The 22,084-nt window shown below is 45.8% G+C and overlaps 1 protein-coding gene across 1 annotated transcript in view; it reads right to left on the bottom strand.

Moving 5' to 3' along the window:
- The window catches only part of ft (cadherin-related tumor suppressor fat), a 512,494-nt gene that overhangs the window by 278,613 nt on the left and 211,797 nt on the right, over positions 1-22,084 (bottom strand). The gene's annotated exons all lie outside the window — the stretch shown is intronic.

Raw genomic sequence — 22,084 nt, 5'->3', positions numbered from 1 at the left:
GAATGATGACGTAAAGAGAGTAGTAAGGGAGAAAAAGTTAGCATATGAGAAGTTTTTACAAAGTAGAAGTGATGCAAGGAGGGAAGAGTATATGGAGAAAAAGAGAGAGGTTAAGAGAGTGGTGAAGCAATGTAAAAAGAGAGCAAATGAGAGAGTGGGTGAGATGTTATCAACAAATTTTGTTGAAAATAAGAAAAAGTTTTGGAGTGAGATTAACAAGTTAAGGAAGCCTAGAGAACAAATGGATTTGTCAGTTAAAAATAGGAGAGGAGAGTTATTAAATGGAGAGTTAGAGGTATTGGGAAGATGGAGAGAATATTTTGAGGAATTGTTAAATGTTGATGAAGATAGGGAAGCTGTGATTTCGTGTATAGGGCAAGGAGGAACAACATCTTGTAGGAGTGAGGAAGAGCCAGTTGTGAGTGTGGGGGATGTTCGTGAGGCAGTAGGTAAAATGAAAGGGGGTAAGGCAGCCGGGATTGATGGGATAAAGATAGAAATGTTAAAAGCAGGTGGGGATATAGTTTTGGAGTGGTTGGTGCAATTATTTAATAAATGTATGGAAGAGGGTAAGGTACCTAGGGATTGGCAGAGAGCATGCATAGTTCCTTTGTATAAAGGCAAAGGGGACAAAAGAGAGTGCAAAAATTATAGGGGGATAAGTCTGTTGAGTATACCTGGTAAAGTGTATGGTAGAGTTATTATTGAAAGAATTAAGAGTAAGACGGAGAATAGGATAGCAGATGAAGAAGGAGGCTTTAGGAAAGGTAGGGGGTGTGTGGACCAGGTGTTTACAGTGAAACATATAAGTGAACAGTATTTAGATAAGGCTAAAGAGGTCTTTGTGGCATTTATGGATTTGGAAAAGGCATATGACAGGGTGGATAGGGGGGCAATGTGGCAGATGTTGCAGGTGTATGGTGTAGGAGGCAGGTTACGGAAAGCAGTGAAGAGTTTTTACGAGGATAGTGAGGCTCAAGTTAGAGTATGTAGGAAAGAGGGAAATTATTTCCCAGTAAAAGTAGGCCTTAGACAAGGATGTGTGATGTCACCGTGGTTGTTTAATATATTTATAGATGGGGTTGTAAGAGAAGTAAATGCGAGGGTCTTGACAAGAGGCGTGGAGTTAAAAGATAAAGAATCACACATAAAGTGGGAGTTGTCACAGTTGCTCTTTGCTGATGGCACTGTGCTCTTGGGAGATTCTGAAGAGAAGTTGCAGAGATTGGTGGATGAATTTGGTAGGGTGTGCAAAAGAAGAAAATTAAAAGTGAATACAGGAAAGAGTAAGGTTATGAGGATAACAAAAAGATTAGGTGATGAAAAATTGGATATCAGATTGGAGGGAGAGAGTATGGAGGAGGTGAATGTATTCAGATATTTGGGAGTGGACATGTCAGCGGATGGGTCTATGAAGGATGAGGCGAATCATAGAATTGATGAGGGGAAAAGGGTGAGTGGTGCACTTAGGAGTCTGTGGAGACAAAGAACTTTGTCCTTGGAGGCAAAGAGGGGAATGTATGAGAGTATAGTTTTACCAATGCTCTTATATGGGTGTGAAGCATGGGTGATGAATGTTGCAGCGAGGAGAAGGCTGGAGGCAGTGGAGATGTCATGTCTGAGGACAATGTGTGGTGTGAATATAATGCAGAGAATTCGTAGTTTGGAAGTTAGGAGGAGGTGCGGGATTACCAAAACTGTCGTCCAGAGGGCTGAGGAAGGGTTGTTGAGGTGGTTCAGACATGTAGAGAGAATGGAGCGAAACAGAATGACTTCAAGAGTGTATCAGTCTGTAGTGGAAGGAAGGCGGGATAGGGGTCGGCCTAGGAAAGGTTGGAGGGAGGGGTAAAGGAGGTTTTGTGTGCGAGGGGCTTGGACTTCCAGCAGGCGTACGTGAGTGTGTTTGATAGGAGTGAATGGAGACGAATGGTTTTTAATACTTGACATGCTGTTGGAGTGTGAGCAAAGTAACATTTATGAAGGGGTTCAGGGAAACCGGCAGGCCGGACTTGAGTCCTGGAGATGGGAAGTACAGTGCCTGCACTCTGAAGGAGGGGTGTTAATGTTGCAGTTTAAAAACTGTAGTGTAAAGCACCCTTCTGGCAAGACAGTGATGGAGTGAATGATGGTGAAAGTTTTTCTTTTTCGGGCCACCCTGCCTTGGTGGGAATCGGCCAGTGTGATAATAAAAAAAATAATAATGTTACACCTGTGTTCCGTTCTTCTTTCATTACATACATAGAATTCGTGGTTCCCTGAGCACATGGTTGTTGTTCTTATCGTGGTATCGTCTGGCAAGCTACCAACCTACGGGTTGGTATTATCCATGTCCCGTCTGTCTCCTCCTTCCCCAAAATGGATAACTTCCAACTGTTGGGGTTGAACTCGAGAAGCCACTTCTTTCATACCATCTGCAGGTGACTGAGGTTTCTTTTGGGGTTTATCACTGTTCTCTCCTGGTTTTATTCTTCTCATTCAGCCACGGAACGGGTGGGATCTGAAACCACAGCGAGTAAATCGTAAAACAAGAAGACAGAATACCATGACTGGAAAATTACATAAATAACCCGGACACAGAGAGAAAAAATTTTATGGCGACATTTCGGTCCGACTGGGACCACTCACAAGTCACACGGACCGAAACGTCGTCTTAAGCTTACTTGTGTATGAGCGGCAAAACTCCAGGTCGGTGCGTGAGACACTGGGACAGCTGGCTACCACTTACTCGCCATGGGTTCAAGCCCCGCCCGTTCCGTGGTTTGTTTACAATCGTGTTATTACGATTTCGTGAGTCAGTCCTTACTGCGACCCCTGAATGGGTCACAATGTATATAATGTATATTACCTGGAGGTTACCTGGAGGTTATTCCGGGGATCAACGCCCCCGTGGCCCGGTCCATGACCAGGCCTCCCGATATTAGCTAAATCGTAAATATATTGCTTTATATTATTATTTGACTTAGTTATATTATTAGGTAGGATATAACATTTATATATTATTTAGTGCTCATAGTTCAAGTCTTAAGTAGCTGACAGCATTGTCTAACTACTGTAATTTTCACTCTGCTTGTTTCGCTGCTGGCTTCTGTGTTGCTGGGCAGCAGCAGTCCACGGAGAGTCACATGATCAGGGTGGGGTGATCACACCACACCAGGAGTGAGAGTCGAGCTGCCTTGCCCTAGCTATGGTCTGTTTGACGTTGCTTCTAACAAGACGTCTCTCTCCAGCTCTCCATTGCTGGCTCTTGTTGGAAGATCGTCTCTGTCACTTTCTTGTTGTTGGTTCTGTGCAACTCTGTTCACAGAACATAGCCTAGACTTAGTGATTTTCGACGTTGTACTGAGGTTGTGTGTCTCATAGACACTGAGAAACTCAGGTCCTGAGCTGTAGGTTCTGACCTAACTTGTACTGGTATCTGTGTACTGTCACAGTCGGGGATTTTCTAATGCTGAGCTTAGATTCAGTAGTATGGGAGTTTTGTGACTTCTGTGGAGGATCTGCAGATGGTCTCTACTTAGTGTCGTTATATTATCTCCTTGTTCCTGATTTTGTGTCGCTGTTGCTTATATTGCTGTTTGGCTCATCAGTCGTTTTATTGCTCAAGCAAGCTGTTCTGATTGCCAGATTGGTCAAGAAGTTAGTTTATGTGAGGATTTTTAGTCAGTCACTGTTTAAGTCTAGTCGAGTCTTGAGACATAGCGAACTACTTAGAGCACTTACACATCTACACACAAACTTACTTGTATATATTTGTATTATGTTATTAAATGTTAACAATGTACCAGACGGTACTTAAAAGCCATTAAGATGTGATATGTGCCTTCAGCACAATACTACTGTACACCAGAGAAGTGTACCAACTTGTATCCTATATTATATTCAATTGATTACTTTAATTTACTTTGATAATATACGCCTAGACAACTTTACTGTTATTAATAAACTTATTAAATTTTAATTTCTTTAGTTAGTATCCTACCAGTTGTAATCCTGAAGCACTATTGAATCTTACTGAATACTAATGGTGTCAGCATAGTTGCTGATCCCTGTATTCCCAGTATTATATAGCATAGCATATTAGTATCATCCCTGTGCTTTAGACACGAGATCCCTCGTAGGCCTTTGGCTTTGTGTGACGTCATAGGGATACACATGGGCAGTGATCCCCCTGTCCCGTCCTCACTCGGCGGCAGACCTACAAGACGTGAACAGGCTTGGCACCGGGCTCCATCTCTCATCTCAGTCTGACAATATATTTACCATCCTACAAGTGTGTCTACTTTCAACCTACGATATCTCCATTTAAGAACCCTTACGATAAATGGTGACAGCGGTGAGCCTGTAATTCTGACGATTACAGCGATTTCTGGAGATAAAGTTGTCGACTAGCAAGACGGCCATTTCGTGTTACCAGTAGGCCTACCGAGGTTCACCCCATCCAGCTACCTCAAGCCAGCTACTCTACCAGCTTCTACATTATTCACTGGTCAGTCTCTTTATATTAGTGGTTATCTTCTTTTGCATTACTCCCGAGGGGTTGACCCGAGTTTGCAAAATAAGCCAGCTTCCAGTCTGTGGTGGGGGAGTCAGTACACCCGAGCCCAGTCCAGCCTAGCCTACTCCATCCAATTATTTTGCCTGCCAAGCCAGCTTCCACCCCTGCTGTGCTCATCGTGTGAAGTTATCAAGCTATTCTGTGTGAAGGGTTAAGATAAGCCAGCTAGCAACTAACCCAGGTGTCTTACCCCAGTACTCAAGCAAGCCACATGAGTAGCCTTCATCGCTTGTGATTCAAGTTCCAAGTATTCTGAGTGCTCCTTGTCATCCTTGTGGTGTTGTAGTATTTCGTGGGTTTCTTCTAAGCCAGCCGGCTTAGAATTATCTTCGCGGCAGTGTGGGTTTTCTCAGTGAGGCTTACGACGTTCAACCCATAAGCCCAGCCACTCACGATCACGTGTGTCGCACCATTGCCGGTCTCAGACGCCTCGCTCAGCCATTACCCACAAACCCAACTACAGTCGGCCATTACAACTCACCTACCTCATCAGTGTTTTGGTGCACTGCTAAGGGTTGTAGCACCATATTTTAAGGACCACATAGGGGGTCAAGAGCTAGAGAGTGGCGCGCCATCTTTAAAAGCCTCCTGTGTGTTGTCTCTCGCCGATTTAAGTGCAATTCTACGATCATCTGTGCAGAGGACAGCAGCAAGACGATAAAAACAATCCATCAATCTCATTTTTTTTCAAGTGTTACAGCTATAATATTTTTTTTTTTAGAGACATTTGCGAGTGTTGAGACATTTCTTTTGTGTTCCCAGTGAATTTTTCTCTTAGTGACATTCAGTGACTCTTGATCAGACTCAGTGTTTATCATGTACTGATTGCATAAATTTCTTTTAATCTCCTTAATTCAGTGTTAATTTTCGTGCATTATTTTATATCTGTTGTGTTGTGTATCTTTTTATACACTTGAAGTAAGTACTTAGTGTTTCCTTTGTTGTGTGTGCAACATATGAGCAATATAGAACTTGTGTTTAAACTTCAGAATTCCAGTGTATTAACTCAGTAAATTTTTCACCTCATATTCTGCATCACAACTCAGTGTTGTCTGTTAATTTTTTTCTTCCCAGCATTTGTGTAATTTTATTATTTTTGTTCCCTGTGTGTTGAACATTCTTGTGTTCATATTCCTTTATTCAGCCAGTGTTTAATTTGTCTTATTTCCACAGACAATAGTGCCATTTTTTAAGTCCCAGCAAGAGCTCGTATTTACAAAATTTTTCACACATCAAGTTTCATTGCAAGAAAATTCTAGTACTGTGTTCATGTTGATGTGTTGTGTCCTGCATCTCTGTAAGTGTTGTATTCCTTTTTGTTGTGTGTTTTAGCACCTATTATTTTTCATATTTTATTGAACAAATTCACTCTTAGTGCAATTTTTAAGTTCTCCTTCTAAAGTAAATTGTTCTTTTGCTTGTTGTTTAAGTGCAGTTAAGAGTTAAAGTGTTCATTCCTTGATATATTTCTTTTCTTGTGTGTTATAATTTTTATTATTGCACATAGACTCATTTTGCAATAATTCTTGTGCAAATATTGTGTTGCTATTAAAGTTTTCTTGCAGAAAATTTTATGCAGTGTTGTGCAATACAGTTTATTACAGTGCAGTTTCTTATGCTCTGTTCTGTCCATAGTATTTTATTCTGTCTGTCATTTTATTTTTTTTTTAATTTCAGTGAATTGTGTGTTTGTTTTAATTTTTGCACAAGTTTATTGAGTCCATTTTATTATTTTATTGTGTATTTTCCTTGTTGCATTGAAAGTAAAGACAACTCACTGTGCCATTTATTCAATTTAAAGTAAAAGTTGAGCATATTAGATTTGAGCAAAGTACAAGCTCTCTTGATTTTCAGTGTTTGCTAAGTTGCATATTCTTCTTGTGTGAGTTCTTTGCTTACTGTGTAACTTGTAAAATTTTAATTACTTATGCAGAATAGTTAAGCATTTTTTCCATTTAAGCTTACTGTGTCATTCTCTCCATTTTTCTTGACTTATGCCCTTCAGTATTTTCACTGAGAAGATGTCCCAGTCACTTTTGAACGTTCACTTAGTGTATCATTCCAGTCAAAGTCAATATGAATCAGTCCACAGTACCAACATTCCCATACTGACTGAAAGACAATATCTAGCCCTTGAGCAATGTGTTTGTTCTCACAGCTTGTATCTGAGATTTGTTAAAGTGCTGCGAAATGTGAAGTTCAGATTAAGTTCCTATAGATCCGTGAATTACTTATTAACGTAGCCGAGCGGTCAGGCACTAGTAATTCTGTCATTCCCATCTGTGTTCCACCTATACCTTCAGACTTGCAGGATAGTGTTCCATTGCCTCAAGTGTCCGGGGACACTCAGACTGCCTTGAGTGCACAGCCTATCCCTGCAATGACTGCTAGTTCGAGTAATAGTTTCTCCACAGGGGATGACTCCACCGAGTTTGTTCTTTCCTCCAGTAAGGAAGAACTGATACCTTTATTCCAGAACAAACAGCCTACTGGAAGGTTAGCCAGATGGACCTTGACTATCCAAGAGTTCAATCCCACTTTTGAAAATTTACCTGGCAAGTCAAATGTAGTCGCAGATGCTTTATCGCGACACGTTAGTGTAGTTACTGCAGATCCTCCATTTGTTGTCGAGGATGTCAAAAATGCCCAAAGAACCGATCCCTTGTGTTCTGGTGTGATTCGATTCCTGCTCCAGGAAGATCTTATTCTTACTGTGAAGCCACCAGTACCCATTAGTGACTTTGTAATGAGTCAGGAATTACTGTATCGAATAGTCGAGTTGAGTACTCCTAGCAGACGAATTAGTAATTCCACAGTCACTAGTGATTGTACCTGTATCTTGTAGATACTCCTTCAGATCTCTCTCAGTCAAGGCATGTGTTAGCCATTGCAGAGGAATTCGACCCTCCCAGAGATGATAACCATTCTGCATATGTAAACCTAACCCTTGCAGAATTGGGTTTAAATGTACATAGTTTGTATAATTAGATGTCCGAGATGAATGAAATTGTCAACTGTGTGTTTATTATTAGCTGATCAGTTTGTCAGAAATTTTCGTGTTCACGTTCCCTCCGTATTCTGAGAATTAACAGTCTAGATTTGTGTGCACCGAATCTGCCTTTCTGTTAAACACTTCTTTGTATATAATTATTCTTCCTCAGAATCCGTAGAGTGCATGAATACAGATCGATCGATCAATTCCATCCATATTGTATAATGATTTGTTCTTATAGTTTGTAATGATTACGTTAACACCCATTACGTCAAAATCATGTTGTACCATCCATTAGTTCTAAGTTATATATGCATTTGTTATTGTATAGAATCAGCCCAGATCCGCCTGCCTGTTCAGCCTATAGTATAGTAGTGTATGTCGGGACGACATACGTAACATGACCGAGCTGTCAGCATAGTTGCTGATCCCTGTATTCCCAGTATTATATAGCATAGCATATTAGTATCATCCCTGTGCTTTAGACACGAGATCCCTCGTAGGCCTTTGGCTTTGTGTGACGTCATAGGGATACACATGGGCAGTGATCCCCCTGTCCCGTCCTCACTCGGCGGCAGACCTACAAGATGTGAACAGGCTTGGCACCGGGCTCCATCTCTCATCTCAGTCTGACAATATATTTACCATCCTACAAGTGTGTCTACTTTCAACCTACGATATCTCCATTTAAGAACCCTTACGATAATGGATAATTGGACCAGGATACTGACAGTATGTCACAAAAACCCAGTAACAGGCTGGATGCTAGAAGGGCAGTCCTTTCTAGTATTACCTGAAGATCTCTATTATTATTAGATATCGCGTTTTTTGTAACAGTCCTCATTAGTTTTACATCGTCAGCACACTGTGACACTTGGGACTCAGTCCCATCAGGTAGGTCATTGACGTATGTTAGGGGTCTTGAGGGGTTGTGACTCTCTCCCTCCCCCTCTCTCTCTCCAACCCCCTCCCTCTCTCCCTCCCTCTGGCTGTCTTCAAGAGGGAACTGGATGAGTCCCTCAAGTCACTATCCGAGCAGATAGCCGCGTTGCGGTTAGCTTGTAGGACTACATGGAACCAGCAGTAACAACCTGGTTAATCAGGCCTTGATGCACCGGGAGGCCTGGTTTGGAATCTGGCCGCGGGGGCGTTGACCCCCCCCCCCCGCCGAAGCATCCTTCAAATATCCCGTCTGCAATCTCAGCCCTTTACTGTTACTCTCTGTCTTTTGTTATGTGGGTACTGCTTGTCCCAGTGTGTGTGTGTGCGTGTGTGTGTGTGTGTGTGTGTGTGTGTGTGTGTGTGTGTGTGTGTGTGTGTGTGTGTGTGTGTGTGTGTGTGTGTGTGTGTGTGTGTGTGTGTATGTGTGTGTGTACTCACCTCGTAGTTGCAGGGGTCGATTCATAGCTCCTGGCCCCGCCTCTTCGCTAGTCGCTATTAGGTCCACTTTCTCCCTGCTCCAAGAGCTTTATTGTGTGTGTGTGTGTGTGAGAGAGAGAGAGAGAGAGAGAGAGAGAGAGAGAGAGAGAGAGAGAGAGATAAGAACATTAAAAGGGGCGTGCTGGCGGAGCAGAGTATGGTAATACATAGTAATGACACAAGCACACCAATACAAGGGTCAATAAACGCTGTGGTTGACTCTCGTGCTTAATAAACACGGCGAGGTTAGAGAAGTGAAGGTGACGACACTTTAGCAGAGGCTGCCAGTGATCTCTCCAGCACACCACACGTCAAGCCCCTTGCGTCACTTGTCACACTCCTTACATGAGGTATCAGACCTCTCACTCTGGCAGTGTGGTCCTGGACCACACATCTTCCACGGGGTTTAACATCATTATAAACTTGGGTAATAGATACCGAAATGTTTTCTGATATGTGCTAAGTGTTTGCCCACGTGTCTTTCTAAACGAATATTATTTATAAGAGATAACAGACGTTTTACAAGGGATTACCAGTAGAATATTTCGAGGGTGGGGAGGTCACTGCCCCCGACATCTAAGATGCGCTGTCAGACTTATTGAATGGCATATCAGACGTAAGACGTCTGATATCCCATTTAATAAGTTAGATTTTTTATATAGGCTGACAGATCTCCTATATGGACAGACGCTTTATATGTCCTGAAAAACGTCTTATATGGGCTGACAGGCCTCTTTTATGGGCTGACAGATGCTTTATATGTCCTGACAGACGTCTGATATGGGTTGGTAACCGTCCTCTATGGACTGACGTAACTCCTTCAAAATTTAGCAGTAGCGCTTTCTCACAAGGCGAGAGAAAACAAACAATGAACACAGTACACTGTTACAAATAAATAAGTAACCACAGCACTACCCTATGTAACATAACCTAACAAGGGTTCCAACCTCCATACACACTGGTCTTCAGAGACATAATACAACCAGTCACGATGCCGTGCTCAACAGATTCAATTTCACCAGTAAAAATATTATCTGGGATCAAATATATCATGACCTTGGTGAAGTATGCTGGGAAGAAAATATAGATCTGAAGCAGTATGTGGAGAGGACCTCAGTGGCAGGAAGACGCAGCATCCAGGCACGTACCGTTTAGAAAAAAAAAAAAAGGAAGAGGCTCATTAGAAAAAGAGAGTCGTTCCCTCTACAGAAGAAGACGGAGAATTACAGAACTTCTCAGTGGCTGCAGATTTTCTGAAGGTAAAGAAACAGTTTACAAGGCCCAGGAGAGAGAGAGAGAGAGAGAGAGAGAGAGAGAGAGAGAGAGAGAGAGAGAGAGAGAGAGAGAGAGAGAGAGAGAGAGAGAGAGAAAGCCATGAATGAAAAAATAGAGAAATTCTAAATATTTTTTCTAATATAAAAAATCCAGGGTAAAAAGCACATGTGGTATTGTTGGATGGCTTGAAGGAGACGGAACCTACGATGATGACAACAAAGAAATGAGTGAAATACTTTAGTAGTAGAATTCTTCTCGCATCACAATAATTTCTGACATAACTGTAGCCCAAATTAACTTTTAAAAAAATCGTTGATTGCCTGGCCATGCATTTGGCCCGAAACCCTGACTCATGAAACATGTTCACTAAGAACTGTAAGAAACCACTATTACATGGCTTGAATATTTTATGTAGCAGGAGCCTGGACACGTGTGTCATCCCACTGACCTTAAAGGGCACGTCAGTTCCTATGTCTTCTAATATCATGTTTATTTTTCTCCTATAATCTACCTCGTCCATAATTACTATCACATCCGCTTTGTCTGTTTCGTAAGGTGAAGTCCAGGATCTTTCCTTAATTCATGGTATAACTTAACAAATCTTTGAGGACAATTCTTCATCTTACGAAAGCAGACAAAGAAAATGCGATAATAATTATGGAAAGATGAACTTGATATTAGGAGACAGGGAAACTCAGGCGCCCCTTACACACCAGACATTGCCAAACTTCACAAAGATGGCAGTAAAGCAATCGCAAAAAGAACTGTAGACCGATAGTGCTGACGTCCCCCAACATTAATATATCTGAGTCTTTAAGAACCAAGGAGCAAGTCGCTCCTGCCTCTCGCAACTGTCTAATAATTACGACATGGCCCTAGATGCAGTGGAAGACAAGAAAAATGTGGAATAAGTATACAAAGACTTTGGCAAAGCCTTTGGTAAGTGTGATCATAGTTCGCAAAATGTGTGCAAAAAGAATATCTAGAGAAGTGTGCAGATGGATATTTACGCTAACAACGAATAGAACTCAAACTGTAATAGTGAAACAAAGTGAAATCAGAAGCTGCCATAATGGAAATATCTGTTTCCCAAGACACAAATCACAGCACCGTCTCATCCTTTGCAGACAATACTAGGATGTGAGAGTAACATCCACTGAGGACACAGTAAACCTCCAAGCTAATATAAATTCTCCCACTGACAACATGATGTTCAATGAGGGCAAGTTTCAGTTACTCTGTTATGGAAATATTGAGGAAATGAAAATTGGAATGGAGTATAAAACAAACTGGAAGCACTCACTAGAGTGCAAGACTGATGTGAGAGACTTAAGAGTCATAGTCAGATGATCTCACCCTCATTGTAACATTATCATTATGTCATTATTACAACCGCAAAGAAAATGATAGGCTGGATATCTATAACCTCCGACACTAACGTCCCACATTACCAAACTATGAAAGCGACTTAAGAAGCAAGACTGCTAGACAGATGGAAACACAAGAGTGGCACAACACAGGTCAACATGAGTGTGGACCAGGTGGCTCCTGCCTCTCACAGCCACCGGTCATGACCACACAGTCTTCCACACACTGGGAAGATGGATATTTAACTCTCTAACATAGTTGATCCAAACAGTGATGGTGATGGTCATTGGTGGTGATGGTCAGTGGTGGTGATGGTCAGTGGTGGTGATGGTCAGTGGTGGTGATGGTCATTGGTGGTGATGGTCATTGGTGGTGATGGTCATTGGTGGTGACGGTCAGTGGTGGTGATGGTCAGTGGTGGTGATGGTCATTGGTGGTGACGGTCAGTGGTTGTGATGGTCAGTGGTGGTGACGGTCAGTGGTTGTGATGGTCATTGGTGGTGATGGTCAGTGGTGGTGATGGTCAGTGGTGGTGATGGTCAGTGGTGGTGATGGTCAGTGGTGGTGATGGTCAGTGGTGGTGATGGTCAGTGGTGGTGACAACCCAACTCCAGGTGATTTTTTAGTGGCAGGAAACGGAAAAAGAAAATGGAAGGAAATAACAAAAATAGTCCACCACCTTGGAGCCTTGTTGGACTGGAGGCACAGCCAGTGGCCACCCATGGCCCTCCAGAATTACATACTGATGCCAATAACAAAATCCCCCCAACAAACACAGAATACAACCTCGTTCATATTTGCTAATATACAGGGCCTTAGCCATCCACCAACAACAAAATACCTTTTATCAGTGGACTTCTAGAGGAGTCTAATGCAATGTTTGCAGCCTTCACAGAGACTCACACAAAAGATCACTTTGACAGTGAAATATGGATAAGTGGTTACAACCTTTTTAGATGCGACAGAAAAAAACAGGCAACAAGGGGGGGTTGGCCTGTATGTCAAAGAGTCCCTTATCTGCACGGAGTTGCTGAACACCACAAATGAGGTAGTTGAAGTTCTATCAATAAAGATCGAGAACCAAAACCTAGTCATTGTGGTTGTATACAAGCTACCAGATGCAACCTCACAACAGTTCAAGGAACAGCTACTGAAAATTGATTACTGTTTGGAAAACCTTCCAGCTCCATCCCCAAATATCTTACTGCTTGGTGATTTCAACCTAAGGCATACAAAATGGAAGAATGTTGCAAATAATGTTATAGCTGAAACAATCCCCGGAGGTAGCGCAGATGAAAAGTCACACACACATGAGCTACTAAGTCTCTGCGAAAAACACACCTTAAGCCAGCAGATAGTGGAGCCAACAAGACTAGAAAACACACTTGACCTTATCTTCACAAATAATGAGGACCTGATAAGAGACATAAGGATATCAAAAACAACTAATTCCGATCACAACCTAATCGAAGTCCAGACATACATGCATAGGGGTCCTGATCAGCAGAATGCATGTACCTGTGAAGGTGTCTTCACAAAATACAGCTTCAACAACAAGAACATCAACTGGGACCAGGTAAACCATGTCCTAAACGAAACATGTTGGGAAGATGTCTTAAATGACATGGATCGAAACCAGTGCCTTGAAAGGATCAACTTCCTGGCAGCCGAAGCATGTTCTAGGTATATTCCCCTAAGAAAGAAGAAGAGCAGGAGTAAACTGGAGAGAGAAAGACGCTCCCTCGACAGAAGACGACGAAGAGTCACTGAGCTCCTCGGGAGTGCTAGAATATCTGATACACGAAAGGAGGCGCTGACCAGGGAAGTGGAAACTATCGAACTTAAGTTAAATGACTCTTACAGGAACTAGGAGAGGCAGGAGGAGCTTAAAGCTATTAGTGAAATTGAAAGAAATTCAAAATATTTCTTTTCATATGCCAAAAACAAGGCAAATACCACATCTAGTATCGGGCCCTTACTCAGACAGGACGGGACTTACACAGATGACAACAAGGAAATGAGTGAAATACTGAAATCCAAGTACGACTCTGTGTTTAGTGAACCACTAATCGGTCTAAGGATCGATGACCCAAATGATTTCTTCATGAATGAGCCTCAAAACTCCATAAATGTATGCCAGATTTCCGACATTACCCTAACTCCGATAGATTTCGAAAAAGCCATTGACAACATGCCTATGCACTCAGCCCCGGGCCCAGACTCGTGGAACTCTGTTTTCATTAAGAACTGCAAGAAACCCCTCTTGTGTGCCCTAAGTACACTATGGAGGAGGAGCTTGGACATGGGTGAAATTCCACAGTCGCTTAAAACAACGGATATAGCCCCACTCCATAAAGGTGGCAGCAAAGCATTAGCTAAGAACTATAGACCAATAGCTCTGACGTCCCACATCATAAAAATCTTTGAAAGAGTGCTAAGAAGCAGGATTGCAAATCACCTGGATTCCCAAAATCTGCACAATCCAGGGCAACATGGGTTCAGGGCAGGTCGCTCCTGCCTCTCACAACTACTGGTTTACTATGACATGGCCTTGGATGCACTGGAAGAAAATCAGAATGCAGATGTAATATACACAGACTTTGCAAAAGCATTTGACAAATGCGATCATGGCGTAATAGCCCATAAAATACGTGCTAAAGTAATAAATGGGAAAGTGGGGAGATGGATCTTCAACTTCCTAACAAATCAAACACAAAGAGTAGTGGTCAACAGAGTTAAATCGGAGGCTGCCATAGTGAAGAGCTCTGTTCCACAAGGCACAGTACTCGCCCCCATCTTATTCCTTATCCTCATATCAGACATAGACAGAGATATACACCACATCACCGTATCATCCTTTGCGGATGATACTAGGATCTGCATGAGGCTGTCATCTGCTGAGGACGCCGTTAAACTCCAAGAAGATATAAACAAAGTTTTCCATTGGGCAACGGTAAACAATATGATGTTCAATGAGGACAAATTCCAACTACTCCGTTATGGAAAACTGGAGGAGATAATAACTAGAACAGAGTATACTACTGACTCCGGCCATACAATAGAGCGGAAAAATAAAGTAAGGGACCTGGGAGTAGTAATGTCTGAGGATCTCACTTTCAAGGATCACAACAGTGCCACGATCGCACGTGCAAAGAAAATGATAGGATGCATAATGAGAACGTTCAAAATGAGAGATGCCAAGCCAATGATGATCCTTTTCAAATCACTTGTTCTCTCTAGGCTGGAATACTGCTGTACATTAACATCTCCATTCAAAGCAGGTGAAATCGCAGATCTAGAGAGTGTACAGAGATCCTTTACTGCACGTATAAGTTCTGTCAACCACCTTAACTACTGGGAACGCTTGGAATCACTTGACTTGTACTCGTTGGAACGCAGGAGGGAGAGAGATATCATAATCTACACTTGGAAAATCCTGGAAGGAATGGTCCCAAATCTGCACACGGAAATCACTCCCTACGAAAGTAAAAGACTGGGCAGGCGATGCAAAATGCCCCCAATAAAAAGTAGGGGCACCATTGGTACACTAAGGGAAAACACCATAAGTGTCCGGGGCCCAAAACTGTTCAACAGCCTCCCATCAAGAATTAGGGGAATTGCCAATATGCCCCTGGCTGCCTTCAAGAGAGAGCTGGACAGATAGCTAAAGTCAGTGCCGGATCAGCCGGGCTGTGGCTCGTACGTTGGACTGTGTGCGGCCAGCAGTAACAGTCTAGTTGATCAGGCCCTGATCCATCGGGAAGCCTGGCCATGGACCGGGCCGCGGGGGCGTTGATCCCCGGAATAACCTCCAGGTAACCTCCAGGTCAGTGGTGGTGATGGTCAGTGGTGGTGATGGTCAGTGGTGGTGATGGCCAGTGGTGGTGATGGTCAGTGGTGGTGATGGTCAGTGGTGGTGATGGTCAGTGGTGGTGATGGCCAGTGGATGATGGTGGGGGTGGTGAGTCAGTGGGATAGGGAGGGGAAGAAGGGAGAGCAGGAAGGGAGAGGAGGGAGGGAGAGGGGTGAGAGGGTCACAACGTTTATTTGACAGAGGCTGGAGAGAGATGCCCCTCCACCCCGCCCCTCCACCCCGCCCCTCCAGCCTTCATCAAACCTTCTATACTAGTAATATCTATTCTTAGCTAGTTCACAGCCTTGGTGAGTTCATTACTGAGCGAGTTATCCTATGTGAACCATACCCCCCACACCCCTCCACATCTACCCCACACACCCCTCCACACCTACCCCACACACCCCTCCACACCTACCCCCCACACCCCTCCACATGTACCCACACACCCGTCCACATCTACCCCCCACACTCCTCCACATCTACCCACACACCCCTCCACATCTACCCCCACACTCCTCCACAACTACCCCACACACCCCTCCACATCTACCCCCACACCCCTCCACAACTACCCCACACACCCCTCCACAACTACCCCACACCCCTCCACATCTACCCCACACACCCCTCCACATCTACCCCCCACACCCCTCCACATCTACCCCACACACCCCACCACATCTACCCCCACACTCCTCCACATCTACCCCACACACCCCTCCACACCTACCCCACACACCCCTCCACATCTACCCCACACACCCCTCCACACCTACCCCACACACCCCCCACACCCCTCCACATCTACCGCACACACCCCTCCACATCTACCCCACACACCCCTCCACATCTACCCCCACACCCCTCCACATCTACCCCACACACCCCTCCACACCTACCCCACCCACCCCTCCATACCTAACCCACACACACCTCCACACCTACCCCACACACCCCTCCACACCTACCCCCACACCCCTCCACATCTACCCCACACACCCCTCCACACCTACCCCCCACACCCCTCCACATCTACCCCACACACCCCTCCACATCTACCCCCCACACCCCTCCACATCTACCCCACACACCCCTCCACATCTACCCCCACACTCCTCCACATCTACCCCACACACCCCTCCACACCTACCCCACACACCCCTCCACATCTACCCCACACCCCTCCACACCTACCCCACACACCCCTCCACACACCCCTCCACATCTTCCCCACACACCCCTCCACATCTACCCCACACACCCCTCCACACCTACCCACCACACCCCTCCACATCTACCCCACACACCCCTCCACATCTACCCACACACCCCTCCACATCTACCCCACACACCCCTCCACACCTACACCCACACCCCTCCACACCTACCCCACACACCCCTCCACAACTACCCCACACACCCCTCCACATCTACCCCACACCCCTCCACACCTACCCCCCACACCCCTCCACACACCCCTCCACATCTACCCCACACACCCCTCCACATCTACCCCACACACCCCTCCACACCTACACCCACACCCCTCCACACCTACCCCACACACCCCTCCACACCTACCCCACACACCCCTCCACATCTACCCCACACCCCTCCACACCTACCCCACACACCCCTCCACACACCCCTCCACATCTACCCCACACACCCCTCCACATCTACCCCACACACCCCTCCACACCTACCCACCACACCCCTCCACATCTACCCCACACACCCCTCCACATCTACCCACACACCCCTCCACATCTACCCCACACACCCCTCCACACCTACACCCACACCCCTCCACACCTACCCCACACACCCCTCCACACCTACCCCACACACCCCTCCATACCTAACCCACACACACCTCCACACCTACCCCACACACCCCTCCACACCTACCCCCACACCCCTCCACATCTACCCCACACACCCCTCCACACCTACCCCCCACACCCCTCCACATCTACCCCACACACCCCTCCACACCTACCCCACACACCCCTCCACACCTACCCCCCAGACCCCACCACATCTACCCCACACACCCCTCCACACCTACCCCACACACCCCTCCATACCTAACCCACACACACCTCCACACCTACCCCACACACCCCTCCACACCTATCCCCACACCCCTCCACATCTACCCCACACACCCCTCCACACCTACCCCCCACACCCCTCCACATCTACCCCACACACCCCTCCACACCTACCCCACACACCCCTCCACACCAACCCCCCATACCCCACCACATCTACCCCACACACCCCTCCACACCTACCCCACACACCCCTCCACACCTACCCCACACACCCCTCCACACCTACCCCACACACCCCTCCACACCTACCCCCACACCCATCCACATCTACCCCACACACCCCTCCACACCTACCCCACACACCCCTCCACACCTATCCCCCACACCCCTCCACATCTACCCCACACACCCTGGATACCTGGAGGTTACCTGGAGGTTATTCCGGGGATCAACGCCCCCGCGGCCCGGTCCATGACCAGGCCTCCCGATGGATCAGGGCCTGATCAACTAGGCTGTTACTGCTGGCCGCACGCAGTCCAACGTACGAGCCACAGCCCGGCTGATCCGGCACTGACTTTAGGTATCTGTCCAGCTCTCTCTTGAAGGCAGCCAGGGGTTTATTGGCAATTCCCCTAATGCATGATGAGAGGCTGTTGAACAGTCTTAGGCCCCGGACACTTATGGTGTTTTCCCTTAGTGTACCAATGGCGCCCCTACTTTTTATTGGGGGTATTTTGCATCGCCTGCCCAGTCTTTTACTTTCGTAGGGAGTGATTTCTGTGTGCAGATTTGGGACCATTCCTTCCAAGATTTTCCAAATGTAGATTATGATATATCTCTCCCTCCTGCGTTCCAACGAGTACAAGTCAAGTGCTTCCAAGCGTTCCCAGTAGTTAAGGTGCTTGACAGAACTTATACGTGCAGTAAAGGATCTCTGTACACTCTCTAGATCTGCAGTTTCACCTGCTTTGAATGGAGATGTTAATGCACAGCAGTATTCCAGCCTAGAGAGAACAAGTGATTTGAAAAGGATCATCATTGGTTTGGCATCTCTCGTTTTGAACGTTCTCATTATCCATCCAATAATTTTCTTTGCACTTGCGATCATGGCACTGTTGTGATCCTTGAAAGCGAGATCCTCAGACATTACTACTCCCAGGTCCCTTACATTATTTTTCCGCTCTATTGTATGGCCAGAGTCTGCCATACAATAGAGGAAGGGGTGAGAGGGTCACAACGTTTATTTGACAGAGGCTGGAGAGTGATGCCCCTTCACCCCGCCACACACCCCACACCTACCCCACACACCCCTCCACACCTACCCCACACACCCCTCCACACCGACCCCACACACCCCTCCACACCTACCCCCACACCCCTCCACACCTAATCCACACACACCCCTCCACACCTACCCCACACCCCTCCACACCTACCCCCCACACCAACCCCACACACCCCTCCGCATACCCTCAACACCTACCCAAGCACCATTATCGACCACACACCCTTCACATCTTCAACTTCCTAACAAATCGAACACAAAGAGTAGTGGTCAACAGAGTTAAATCGGAGGCTGCCATAGTGAAGAGCTCTGTTCCACAAGGCACAGTACTCGCCCCCATCTTATTCCTTATCCTCATATCAGACATAAACAGAGATATACACCACAGCACCGTATCATCCTTTGCGGATGATACTAGGATCTGCATGAGGCTGTCATCTGCTGAGGACGCGGTTAATCTCCAAGAAGATATAAACAAAGTTTTCCAATGGGCAACGGTAAACAATATGATGTTCAATGAGGACAAATTCCAACTACTCCGTTATGGAAAACTGGAGGAAATAATAACTAGAACAGAGTATACTACTGACTCCGGCCATACAATAGAGCGGAAAACTAATGTAAGGGACCTGGGAGTAGTAATGTCTGAGGATCTCACTTTCAAGGATCACAACAGTGCCACGATCGCACGTGCAAAGAAAATGATAGGATGGATAATGAGAACTTTCAAAACGAGAGATGCCAAGCCCATGATGATCCTTTTCAAATCACTTGTTCTCTCTAGGCTGGAATACTGCTGTACATTAACATCTCCATTCAAAGCAGGTGAAATCGCAGATCTAGAGAGTGTACAGAGATCCTTTACTGCACGTATAAGTTCTGTCAAGCACCTTAACTACTGGGAACGCTTGGAAGCACTTGACTTGTACTCGTTGGAACGCAGGAGGGAGAGATATATCATAATCTACACTTGGAAAATCTTGGAAGGAATGGTCCCAAATCTGCACACAGAAATCACTCCCTACGAAAGTAAAAGACTGGGCAGGCGATGCAAAATGCCCCCAATAAAAAGTAGGGGCGCCGTTGGTACACTAAGGGAAAACACCATAAGTGTCCGGGGCCCAAAACTGTTTAACAGCCTCCCATCAAGCATTAGGGGAATTGCCAATAAACCCCTGGCTGCCTTCAAGAGAGAGCTGGACAGATACCTAAAGTCAGTACCGGATCAGCCGGGCTGTGGCTCGTACGTTGGACTGCGTTCGGCCAGCAGTAACAGCCTAGTTGATCAGGCCCTGATCCATCGGGAGGCCTGGTCATGGACCGGGCCGCGGGGGCGTTGATCCCCGGAATAACCTCCAGGTAACCCCTCCACACCAACTCCAACACCCACCCCACAACCACACTCCACTACGAGCCTGGCCCATGGCCGGCCTCCGAGAGTAGTAAGACTCTCGAAACTCATCAAAGGTATATCAAAGGTATATGACGTGCATAAATATCTTATGGAGAGGGAGCCTGGACACTGGGAATCATCCCACGGTCATTAAAAGCCACACACACACACACACAGTCCCACTCCACACAGATGACAGTAAAGCAGTCACAAATACACTACAGACTGACATCCCATAGTTTTAAGAAGCATGATTGCTAATTACGTGGAATAACAGCAGTTGCATTACCCAGTGCAACATGGGTTTAGAGCAGGTCACTTCTGCCTCTCACAACTGCTGGACCACTGTAACACGGTCTTGGATGGTCACTCTTGCCTCTCACAACTACTGGACCACTGTAACACGGTCTTGGATGGTCACTTCTGCCTCTCACAACTGCTGGACTACTGTAACACGGTCTTGGATGGTCACTCCTGCCTCTCACAACTACTGGACCACTGTAACATGGTCTTGGATGGTCACTCCTGCCTCTCACAACTACTGGACCACTGTAACATGGTCTTGGATGGTCACTCCTGCCTCTCACAACTACTGGACCACTGTAACACGGTCTTGGATGGTCACTCCTGCCTCTCACAACTACTGGACCACTGTAACACGGTCTTGGATGGTCACTCCTGCCTCTCACAACTACTGGACCACTGTAACATGGTCTTGGATGGTCACTCCTGCCTCTCACAACTACTGGACCACTGTAACATGGTCTTGGATGGTCACTCCTGCCTCTCACAACTACTGGACCACTGTAACATGGTCTTGGATGGTCACTCCTGCCTCTCACAACTACTGGACCACTGTAACATGGTCTTGGATGGTCACTCCTGCCTCTCACAACTACTGGACCACTGTAACATGGTCTTGGATGGTCACTCCTGCCTCTCACAACTACTGGACCACAGTAACATGGTCTTGGTCACTCCTGCCTCTCACAACTACTGGACCACAGTAACATGGTCTTGGTCACTCCTGCCTCTCACAACTACTGGACCACTGTAACATGGTCTTGGTCACTCCTGCCTCTCACAACTACTGGACCACAGTAACATGGTACACAGAATATGCCAAAGCTTTCGACAGGTACGACCATGGTGTAATAGCCAACAAAATACATGAAAAAAGTGAATTACTTAGAAAGTAGGTAGAAGGCTGTTTCATGTTGTAGCAAGTCCGACGTAGAAAGTAACAGCTAACAGTGATATTAGAGGCTGTTACGATGAGGGGCTTTTTTCCACCCCATGTTACTCACCTTAATTATCTTTTCTCAGTCTTATACCCGACATTGACATTAATCATAGCACTGTATCACTCTTTATAGAGTGAGATGCACTGAGGACACCAGGAACCTGCAGGCTGGTATACACCAAGTCTTCCAGTGGGCCACTGACAACAATATGTCCAGTGGGGCCAAATTTCGTTTGTTCTATTACGAGAAAACTGAGAAAACAAAAGGTGGAATGGAGCGAATGACGCGGAAGAGGAATGTGAGGGACCTGGGAGTGATAATGTCAGATCTCACAGTCAAGGATCAACAGTGTTAATATAACAGTCACAAGGAAAACAATAGGCTGGATAACTAGAACCTTCAAAACACAGAGATACCAAGCCAATGATGATATTCTAAGTCACTTATTCTCTCTCTAGAGTGGAATATTCCAGTGTACTGACACCTTTAATTCAGGAATAACCCCCACTCAGGGTGAGGGAACTCACAACACTGTGATGAGTCCTTGATCAATGACAATACTCTGGTCGGTCCTTGGCCAGTGACAATACTCTGGTCGGTCCTTGGCCAGTGACAATACTCTGGTCGGTCCTTGGCC

This window comes from Cherax quadricarinatus, chromosome 5 (assembly GCF_038502225.1).
Source record: "Cherax quadricarinatus isolate ZL_2023a chromosome 5, ASM3850222v1, whole genome shotgun sequence".
Classification (NCBI taxonomy): domain Eukaryota; kingdom Metazoa; phylum Arthropoda; class Malacostraca; order Decapoda; family Parastacidae; genus Cherax; species Cherax quadricarinatus.
This window is presented reverse-complemented; position numbering and strand designations above follow the sequence as displayed.